Source organism: Coenobita brevimanus, chromosome 72, assembly GCF_032717465.1.
Source record: "Coenobita brevimanus isolate Jiangsu-jjx chromosome 72, ASM3271746v2, whole genome shotgun sequence".
NCBI lineage: Eukaryota > Metazoa > Arthropoda > Malacostraca > Decapoda > Coenobitidae > Coenobita > Coenobita brevimanus.
The window spans coordinates 35,925,891-35,936,242 of NC_137025.1; positions in this window are offsets into that span (position 1 = coordinate 35,925,891).

The following is a 10,352-nucleotide window of genomic DNA, read 5'->3' on the forward strand; positions in this document are numbered from 1 at the left end:
GAGAGAGAGAGAGAGAGAGAGAGAGAGAGAGAGAGAGAGAGAGAATCAAACATTTAATATTACATCCCTAGTTTTGCATTAAGTGTCCATCGCTCATTGTCCCCTTACGTTCAGGACACTCCAGTGACATTTTTTTGTACGTAATAATTATAACTGCATAAATGTAACTTGCAAAGTGAACGTAGACTGTGGTATTAGGCGTATTGGCTACCTTGCGTATTACCATTGTATATTCATAGCTTCAATCAATTATTGTCGCAGATTCATGTAAGTAAACAACTGTTAAGTTATGTGAAGCTAAAAATACGAAGCAATTGATCAAATTCGAAATCTTCAGGCGTCTGACTCAAAACACGAGATGACACCTACACTGTTATTGCCCGCCTTTACAAGGCGGAACGAAAATGTTCTTGGCCGCCTGTGTGTGTGTGTGTGTGTGTGTGTGTGTGTGTGTGTGTGTGTGTGTGTGTGTGTGTGTGTGTGTGTGTTCCCATTATATCTCATGCACGACTTGAGCTATCAACATGAAACCTTCAGGGTATCAAGATATGGCCAAAATCTCGGCAGAGTTCGAAAATGGGCACTCGGGGTAAAGATCAAGGACACCAAAATGGCTGCCAAAGATCAACTAGTTTTTATCGCCCACCTTTAACACCATTATGTCTCATGAACGGCTTCAGCTATCAACATGAAACCTTCAGGGTATCAAGGTATGGCCAAAATCTTGGACTTGAACAACAGCATATTCTGGCGGGCGACTAGCATTCGGCTCCCAAATGCTTTTCTTTTATCACTGATGAGAGAATTTCACGTGCTACTATCAATGGCTATTGAGGAAAGCAAATGGCAAAATTGGACACACACACACACACACACACACACACACACACACACACACACACACACATCGCTTGTTGGCTCAGTGGTAATGTTCTCGCTCGCCATCTGGTGGACGGGAGTTCGCGCCTCGTACAGGTTGCAAAAAGTTTCACTGACGAAGTGGGTGGTTACTGTCCCCCTTGAGCAAGGGGACGGGTGTTTGTGCGTGTGTGAAGGTCACAGCCTTGCCCTTAGATCGGATTATATGAGCTCTCAGCTCCCTTCCGGGAGGGTAAAAGCTGACGATCACGACCATCAAGTGATCCTGGCCGACCCGGTGAATTACACATACCCTCAAGCTGAATCTCTCGCAACCGCATAAGGTGAGTTGCCGAAAATGATATCATACGGCTATGCAGAACTGAACAATCATTGAAGATCACTCTCATTACAATCGCCTTATCACGTCACCTTATCGCCATTCCCTCATTTGTAAACACCATTATTAGTGTCACTAACACCGTCACTGTCTATCACCATCAAGAGTATCATCACAGTCTTATAATCACAACACCTTCACTGTAAGAAGTATCTTTTATTCAACTCCATTAACTACTGTCTACTGTCAAACGAACATCAGTACCCTTGTTTTATCATAGGTGAGAGAATTTCATGCGGTACTATCAATGGCTGTTGAAAAAAGCAAAATGCAACATTGGACAACCACTGTCCCGTATTTTTAACACACACACACACACACACACACACACACACACACACACACACATGCAAACAGGCAGCACAGTTGATGTAAATATGAAACATTTGCGATTAACTGTTTAACTATCAGTCAAAGTGCACAAATCAGGGTAAAAGTTCAAAGATAGCTTTTTCATTATTTAAATATAATAGGTTAAGTATATGATGGAAAGGGAAGAAACAGTGTTCATTTAAAAGTACAGTACAACAATTTACATGAGAATAATTGTTTGACGTTTAACGTTAAACTACATATTTTGGAAGACTTAAATCATCGTCATGAACAAAACAGTATTTCCTCTCACTAAAACCAAAGTGTTTTTCTTAGAGCAAATGCAGTCAGCAGTGAGAAAAAAACTGTATGGTAATTGTAAAATTTGATTTATTGGGACTGAATGGTGCATTATCTCCATACACGGCGGTGATTATACTAAAATGTATTTGGGATCTGGCCTTCCTAAATTTAATGCGGTAAACTGAAATGCATTAGCGAAACACATTATATGGTGTATCCAATGTGACCAACTCACACACACACACACACACACACACACACACACTCATATACAGCATTGTTCCACGCTTCATACTATCATAGTCATTGATATAACAGGTAATAATGAAAGATTTCGTGGTTAGGCAATAATGTTACCCTACGATGAAATAATGATATGCTTTCACTGTGTAAGTCGTTTATGGTGTGTCATATTTTTCATCACCATCATCGTTATCACAGTCTAAATTTATTCCACACACACACACACACACACACACACACACACACATATATATATATATATATATATATATATATATATATATATATATATATATATATATATTGTTACATAGCCTAAGATTTCATCATCCCTTGTATAATTCTAACTTATGATACAGTTTTGTTCATAATTGCATCATCCTTTGTATGATCCTAATGTACAGTATGCTGCATGTTTGTTCACGATTCGCCACGTGGCTTCCATAGTGACCAGGCTTGCATGTTCTACCTCACTCCCCCCTTCTCCCCCTTATAGTAGAGTAAGTCGTTCTTTCTGTTTTTCAGAGCAGGATTGTCAACTCTTTGTCCCCTATGCCTTCATTTGCACGTCCTTCTTACAAGTTGAATCAAGCTCTACCAGCCCCTATATAATGAGCTCAGTCTTTGCATTAGTTGCCACTTAGATCTACTCCTCAATCTGTTTACATCTCTGTCCTCCCCTGTACAGTATATTATTATTTTTGTGAGTGCTCAGGAAGTCTCCAGCCATCTAGCTGCTGTATAATTTGAGTATAAGTGTTATTACCATTTTTCTTGTACTGTATAGCCTAAGGCGTTAATTCGTAAGCCTGGTAAAGTTTTATGATTCATATTGGTTCCATACTGTCAGCCAGTATTAGTAATATTTTGTATCTGTAATAATATTATATCTTGCTTTAACTCAGCATTATCTGGTTTTCTCATTTTATCAGGGCTGACTTAGATAAATTTGCTCTTGCTAAATTCGTGTTAATAGAGGCTATTGCAGTTAACCATATATGTAACCTGTTTTGCCATTACATTATCCTTATGAGTCCTGAATGTTTAGTTGTTAGTTTGAGCATTAAACTTTAACATGTAGTTATACCTAAGTCTTTTGTTTTGAACCTGGAACTTTGCGGGACAGTAGTGATTTTAGTATTCTCACTTGAAGTGTTCATTATCTCTCTCTGTTCCGTAACATTAATTTGGCGACCTCTTATCAGGATATTCAGGATATTATCATAAGGATATTGCTTGATATTTTGTGACTGTGATTTATTCATGATGTCTACTATTACTACTCTTGATAAAGCCAAAGATTTTTTGTCAAATGTGCAAACAGTGTGTGATGTAGAAAACAGAACAAAGAATGAACTTAAGCTTGTTGCTCAACAATTGGGAATTGCTGTTCACTCTCATCATTCTAAAGATCAAATTGTTGGCATGATTAATAAAAGCTTGTTTAATGTAACTCCTCCAGATGAGCAAACTCAGATTGAAATGGCTAAGTATCAGCTAGTCCTGCAGGAGACTCGTGCTACGGAGGCTGAGTTTCAGGCTCGTGCTAAGGAGGCTGAGTCTCAGGCTCGTATTCAGGAAGCACAGGCACATGGTCAGGCACAAATTGAACTTGCTAGGATTCAGGCAGACCATGAGTATCGCATGAAACAAGATGGAACTGGATCATCTAGCTCTGATGATTTTGATGTGGCTAAAACTGTTAAACTTGTCCCTTCTTTTAATGAACCTGATTTAACAAAGTATTTTCAATTGTTTGAGAGAGTACCTACAGGTTTTGACTGGCCCAAAAAGTATTGGCCAGTACTCCTTCAGAGTGTTCTCACCGGTAAAGCTCAATTAACTTATGCATCTTTGCCTCAGGATCAATCTGATAATTATGATATAGTTAAGAGCTTGATTCTTAAGGCCTATGAGCTTGTTCCTGAATCATATAGAGTAAAATTTAGGACAACTTATAAGCAAGATAAACAATCCCATGTTGAGTATGCAAAAATCAAAGAAGATCTGTTAGAGCAGTGGTTAAATTCTAAGAATGTAAATTCTGATTTTGATAAATTTAAGCAGATGATTTTGCTGGAGGACTTCAAAAGGTGTATTAATAAAAATGTAAGCCTATATCTTGATGAGAAAAGAATAGATAATTTGTCTGATGCTGCAGTTTTAGCTGATGAATATGTTCTCACTCACAAGAGATATTCCAAAGAAAAAAAGAAAGCTGAGAGTAAGTACGTTGCCTCTACTCAGAGAACAGGTAACAGGAAAGAGAATAAAGATGATGTTTCTCAGGAAGTAAATACCAGCTCCACCTCTAGATTTCAGAAAAGTAAATGTACTTATTGTAGTAAGCTTGGTCATACTACGAAGAAATGTTTCAGGAGACAGCGTGATGTGAACAAAAAGGAGTCTTTAAATATTCAGTCAATTGGTCTAGTGTCCACCCTTGAGAGTTCCCAGAATTCTTTAACCGAGTTAACTGAACCTGCTTTGAGGGGTAAATTAAATTCTCATGATGAAGCTCCTCTTTTGAGCAGTAACGTGGGTGACTCTCAAGAGTTCATGTGCTAATTTCCTGTCTGATGGTTTTGTCAGTCCTCCGGACAGTAATGACAGGAAATCAGTTAAAATATATCGTGATACGGGTGCTTGCCAATCCCTTATGCTGACCAGTGTTCTAGGCTCTAATGTTAATTCCTCTGATGAAACTGTAATCTTACAAGGTGTAGGGAATAATTACTTCTCTGTCCCTCTGTGCACAGTGAATTTAGAGTCTGGTTTTGTTAATGGTTCCGTTATGGTTGGGTTGGTTGAGACACTCCCAATGTCAGGTGTAACTTTCTTACTTGGAAATGATATTGGTGGAAGTCAAGTGTGTCCAGCTCCTCAGTTGTCTAGTGAACCAGTGACTGCGACCCAGGATTGTGATGTCCCTGATGTGTTCTCTGCATGTGCGGTCACTAGGGCTAAGTCTAAAGTTACTGGTGACTTAGAGGATAATGATGATGATGATGATGTTATCCTAGCTGACACTTTTCTTGCTAATTTGGACCACTCACCAGATGAGGCAGTACCCCGTAGTGTTGATAATTTCTCATCAAGAGTTGGTTGAGTTGCAGGTTGCTGACCCTGAGTTGAAAGGTCTAGCTAACTCTGCTTGCAGTGAGGAAGAGTCAGCTGGTGCTTCTACTTGTTATTATATAAAGTCAGGAGTACTTATGAGGAAATGGAGACCCCCAACAGCATCAGCCGACTGTGAAAGGGAGGCTGTACATCAAGTTGTCATCCCTCGTGTTTGTAGGCAGGATATCATTAAAGTGGCTCATGATTCCAGTTTGGCAGGACACCTTGGAGTGAGGAAGACTGTGGCACGCATTTTGAAACACTTCTACTGGCCAGGTATCTTCAGAGATGTTTCCTGGTATTGTAAGTCTTGTCACACCTGTCAAGTTGTGGGGAAGTGTAATCAGACCGAAAAGGTTGCACCTCTAGTTCCCATTCCTCCTTTTGAGGCGCCATTCACCCGTGTGTTGGTGGATATTGTGGGCCCTCTTCCTAAGACTTCTTCAGGATTTTCTTATGTGTTGACCCTGATTGATATGGCTACTCGTTATCCTGAGGCCATTCCACTTAGAAATATCTCAGCAAAGAACGTGGTTAAGGAAATGCTAGGGTTCTTCACAAAGTTTGGTCTGCCCAAGGAGGTACAGTCAGACCGGGGAAGTAATTTCATGTCAAATGTTTTCAAGCAGTCTCTGAAAGAGTTGGGCATCACCCATATCACGTCTTCAGCTTACCATCCCCAGACCCAAGGAGCGCTGGAGAGATATCATCAAACACTCAAATCGATGCTCAGGAAATACTGTTTGGAACATCAGAAAGATTGGGATAAAGGTCTTCCATTCGTTGTATTTGCCGCAAGAGAATCTCCAAATGAATCACTGGGCTTCTCACCCTTTGAACTACTGTTTGGCCATGAAGTAAGAGGACTCCTTAAGCTACTCAAAGAATGCTGGCCGTCGGAGGAAGATGACGTCAACCTGCTGGAGTATGTGATGAAGTTCAAAGAACGGCTGTCCACTGCTTTACAGCTGGTGAGAGAGAATTTAGGAGCTGCTCAGGAGAAGATGAAGACTTGGTATGATAAGAAGTCCAGGTTATGCCACTTTCAGCCAGGAGATCAGGTTTTGATTCTGCTATCAGTGCATGGGCAACCTCTTCAAGCCAAGTTTAGTGATCCTTATTTCATGGAGAAGCAACTCAGTGATGTCAACTATGTCATCGCCACACCAGATCGTAGAAAGAACAAGCAACTTTGTCACATCAACATGCTAAAGTTACATCACAGGCGGGACGAAAATAACCCAGTCTGCACTGTAGCTGTTCCACCCGAGTCTGCAAGTGAAGTTCTCCCATGCAGTATGAGCCTGAGTGATAGTTTGGGGAAGAATCCTGATATCATGAATGATCTTCAGACTAAGCTTTCTCATCTAGCTCCCGAGGAAAGGCAGGAGTTTTCGGCATTACTGCAGGAGTACCCGCAAGTGTTCCATGACACTCCAGGAAGAACCACTGTGTTGATGGATGATGTCGATGTTGGAGACGCAAAGCCAATTAAACTGCCTCCTTTCCGTGTGAACCCAGTGGAAGTTCCTCTCATCCAGAAGGAGCTTGGCTACCTGTTGGACCACAAGATGATTGAGCCCTGTCAGAGCGAGTGGAGTTCTGTCACTCTAGTCCCTAAGCCAGGTGGGTCACAGTGGCTTTGCATCGACTACAGACGTGTTAATCAGATAACCAAAACAGACACTTACCCTCTCCCTCGCGTGGAAGATTGCATAGACAAGATCGGAAAGGCTAGGTACATAAGTAAGTTTGATTTGTTAAAGGGATACTGGCAAGTACCTATGACTGAACGTGCTAGGGAGATCTCATGTTTTGTAACACTAGGAAAGACTTTTGCATGTTCTGTAATACCATATGATATGAAGAATGCGGCAGTAAACTTTTCAGAAGCTCATGAATGTTGTAACAGAGGGTTTGGCAGGGTGTGTTGTTTATATTGATGATGTATTAATCTTCAGTGACAACTGGAAAGATCACCTATGCCATGTCAGTAAATTTCTTGAGCGTTTGGTTCAGGCTAATCTTGTAGCTAATTTATCAAAGTGCGAGTTTGGTCAAGCTAAAGTTCAGTACCTTGGGTACGTAATTGGTGATGGACACGTTGCACACCAGGAGCTAAGGTTCAGGTTATAAGTGATCTTCCCAGACCTAAAAGTAGGAAAGATCTACAAAGATTTTTGGGAATGGTAGGTTATTACAGGAGATTTGTTCTTAACTTTTCAATTCTTGTATCACCACTTACAGACCTACTGAAAAAGGGAGTTAAATTTGTCTGGACTGATAATTGTGAATCCTCTTTCAGTAAACTTAAAGCTATCCTATTAAGTCAGCCAGTGCTCGCTACTCCAAATTTTGCTAAGTCTTTTAAGATGGCTGTTGACGCAAGTGATATAGGAGCTGGGGCTGTTTTGCTGCAAGAGGATGATCAGGGTATTGAACACCCTGTATCTTATTACAGTTAGAAGTTCACTCCACCTCAAAAGAACTACTCAACTATTGAGAAAGAGCTTTTGGCCTTGATTTTGGGTTAACAGCATTTTTCATTTTATTTGTGTTCTGGTTTTGACCCCATAGTCATTTATACCGATCATAACCCACTGAAATTCCTTAGTAAGTTTAAAGATAAAAATCAGAGATTGACAAGATGGAGTCTACTTCTTCAGGAGTATTCATTAGACATACAACATGTCAAGGGGAAAGAAAATGTTATTGCAGATTGCTTATCTAGATTTTAGACAGATTGTTTTAGAGTAATAAGAAATTTCTTTTGTAAATTTATTTTTCTTTGTGGGGAGGTGTTACATAGAGTAATAAGAAATTTCCTTTGTAAATTTATTTTTCTTTGTGGGGAGGTGTTACATAGCCTAAGATTTCATCATCCCTTGTATAATTCTAACTTATGATACAGTTTTGTTCATAATTGCATCATCTTTTGTATGATCCTAATGTACAGTATGCTGCACGTTTGTTCACGATTCGCCACGTGGCTTCCATAGTGACCAGGCTTGCATGTTCTACCTCACTCCCCCCTTCTCCCCCTTATAGTAGAGTAAGTCGTTCTTTCTGTGTTTCAGAGCAGGATTGTCAACTCTTTGTCCCCTATGCCTTCATTTGCACGTCCTTCTTACAAGTTGAATCAAGCTCTGCCGGCCCCTATATAATGAGCTCAGTCTCTGCATTAGTTGCCACATAGATCTACTCCTCATTCTGTTCACATCTCTGTCCTCCCCTGTACAGTAAATTATTATTTTTGTGAGTGCTTAGGAAGTCTCCAGCCATCTAGCTGCTGTATAATTTGAGTATAAGTGTTATTACCATTTTTCTTGTACTGTATAGCCTAAGGTGTTAATTCATAAGCCTGGTAAAGTTTTTATGATTCATATTGGTTCCATACTGTCAGCCAGTATTAGTAATATTTTGTATCTGTAATAATATTATATCTTGCTTTAACTCAGCATTATCCGGTTTTCTCATTTTATCAGGGCTGACTTAGATAAAATTGCTCTTGCTAAATTCGTGTTAATAGAGGCTATTGCAGTTAACCATATATGTAACCTGTTTTGCCATTATATTATCCTTATGAGTCCTGAATGTTTAGTTGTTAGTTTGAGCATTAAACTTTAACTTGTAATTTTACCTAAGTCTTTTGTTTTGAACCTGGAACTTTGCGGGACAGTAGTGATTTTAGTATTCTCACTTGAAGTGTTCATTATCTCTCTCTGTTCCGTAACAATATATATATATATATATATATATATATATATATATATATATATGTATCTATTTCTGTCTCTCTCTATCTATCTATCTATATATATATATAAATATATAAATATATATATATATATATACATATATATATATATATATATATATATATCATCATCAGCCGTTGAGGTCCATTGCAGGACCGGCCTATCCCTACAGAAGAAGGGACGATACAGCCAACGTATGTCTACCAAGTGGCTTAGGTTATCTGGTAGAGACTGTATGTAGGGTGAGAAGTGCTTGTGAGTGTGACTGTAGTGTTGTAGTGGCTTTGGCTGTGTGTGTAGTCTGTGAACCAAGTGCCTTAAGCCAACTAGGTGCAAACATACTACAGTAGTATGGCCGCCAAAGTAGTAAGTGGCTCGGTGAATTCTTCCTAAAGTTTTTACAACTCTGCGGGAGGCGAACCCGCGTCCACCAATGTGCGAGACACACACTCTACCACTGTACCATGGATCTACCACTGTACCACGGAGGCTCCATATTATATATATATATATATATATATATATATATATATATATATATATATATATATATATATACAGTAATCCCTCGAGTATCTGACATAGTAGAGCCAAAGGCATGTCTGGATATGGGCAAAATCCGGATATGGAGGTGAATCCTTTACAGTACCCATACCCTGCCTACACCCAACCTACCACCTATACCCAACCTATATGTACAGTACCCCTCCTAATTTTGGCAGTTCTTCGGTCATTCATCCATTTAGACATCAAAATATACTTGGTTATATCCAGTGTAATACCAGAACTAAGAAAACAATGCATAAGCAACAAAAATCCACAAATATCCTACCTACAGTGATCAGTAATCCTCCCAATTTTGGTAGTATTCTAAAGTCTTTCAGCAGTATTTAGACATTAGAAAGCACTTGGTAATATCCAGTGTAATGCTAGACACTAAGAAAACAATGCATAAACAAAACCAGTCCACAAATATCCTACCTATAAGGTACAGTACCCTTCCTAATTTTGGAAATGCTCTCCTGTCTTTCAGCTGTACTTAGACACCAAAACACATATAGGAATATCCAGTATAATCTTAGACACTAAGAGAACAGTGCATAAAAAAAACACACACACAAAAAATTAAGACGAAGGTTCCAACAAGAATTTTTTAACCCTCTAGGGAAATATACGTTTTCAAAAAGTTTCTGAGACAACAACAGAACAATAGTTGCTTCAGCGGCACAAAGAAAAACTTTCCCACGGCCAAATATGTCCCCGGCAATTGGTTATTCTGGTATAAATATCATACGTTTATCTCTGCTGGTGTTTATACTATAAGTTAATCAAAACGCACAAAACTGATGAGCAAAAGT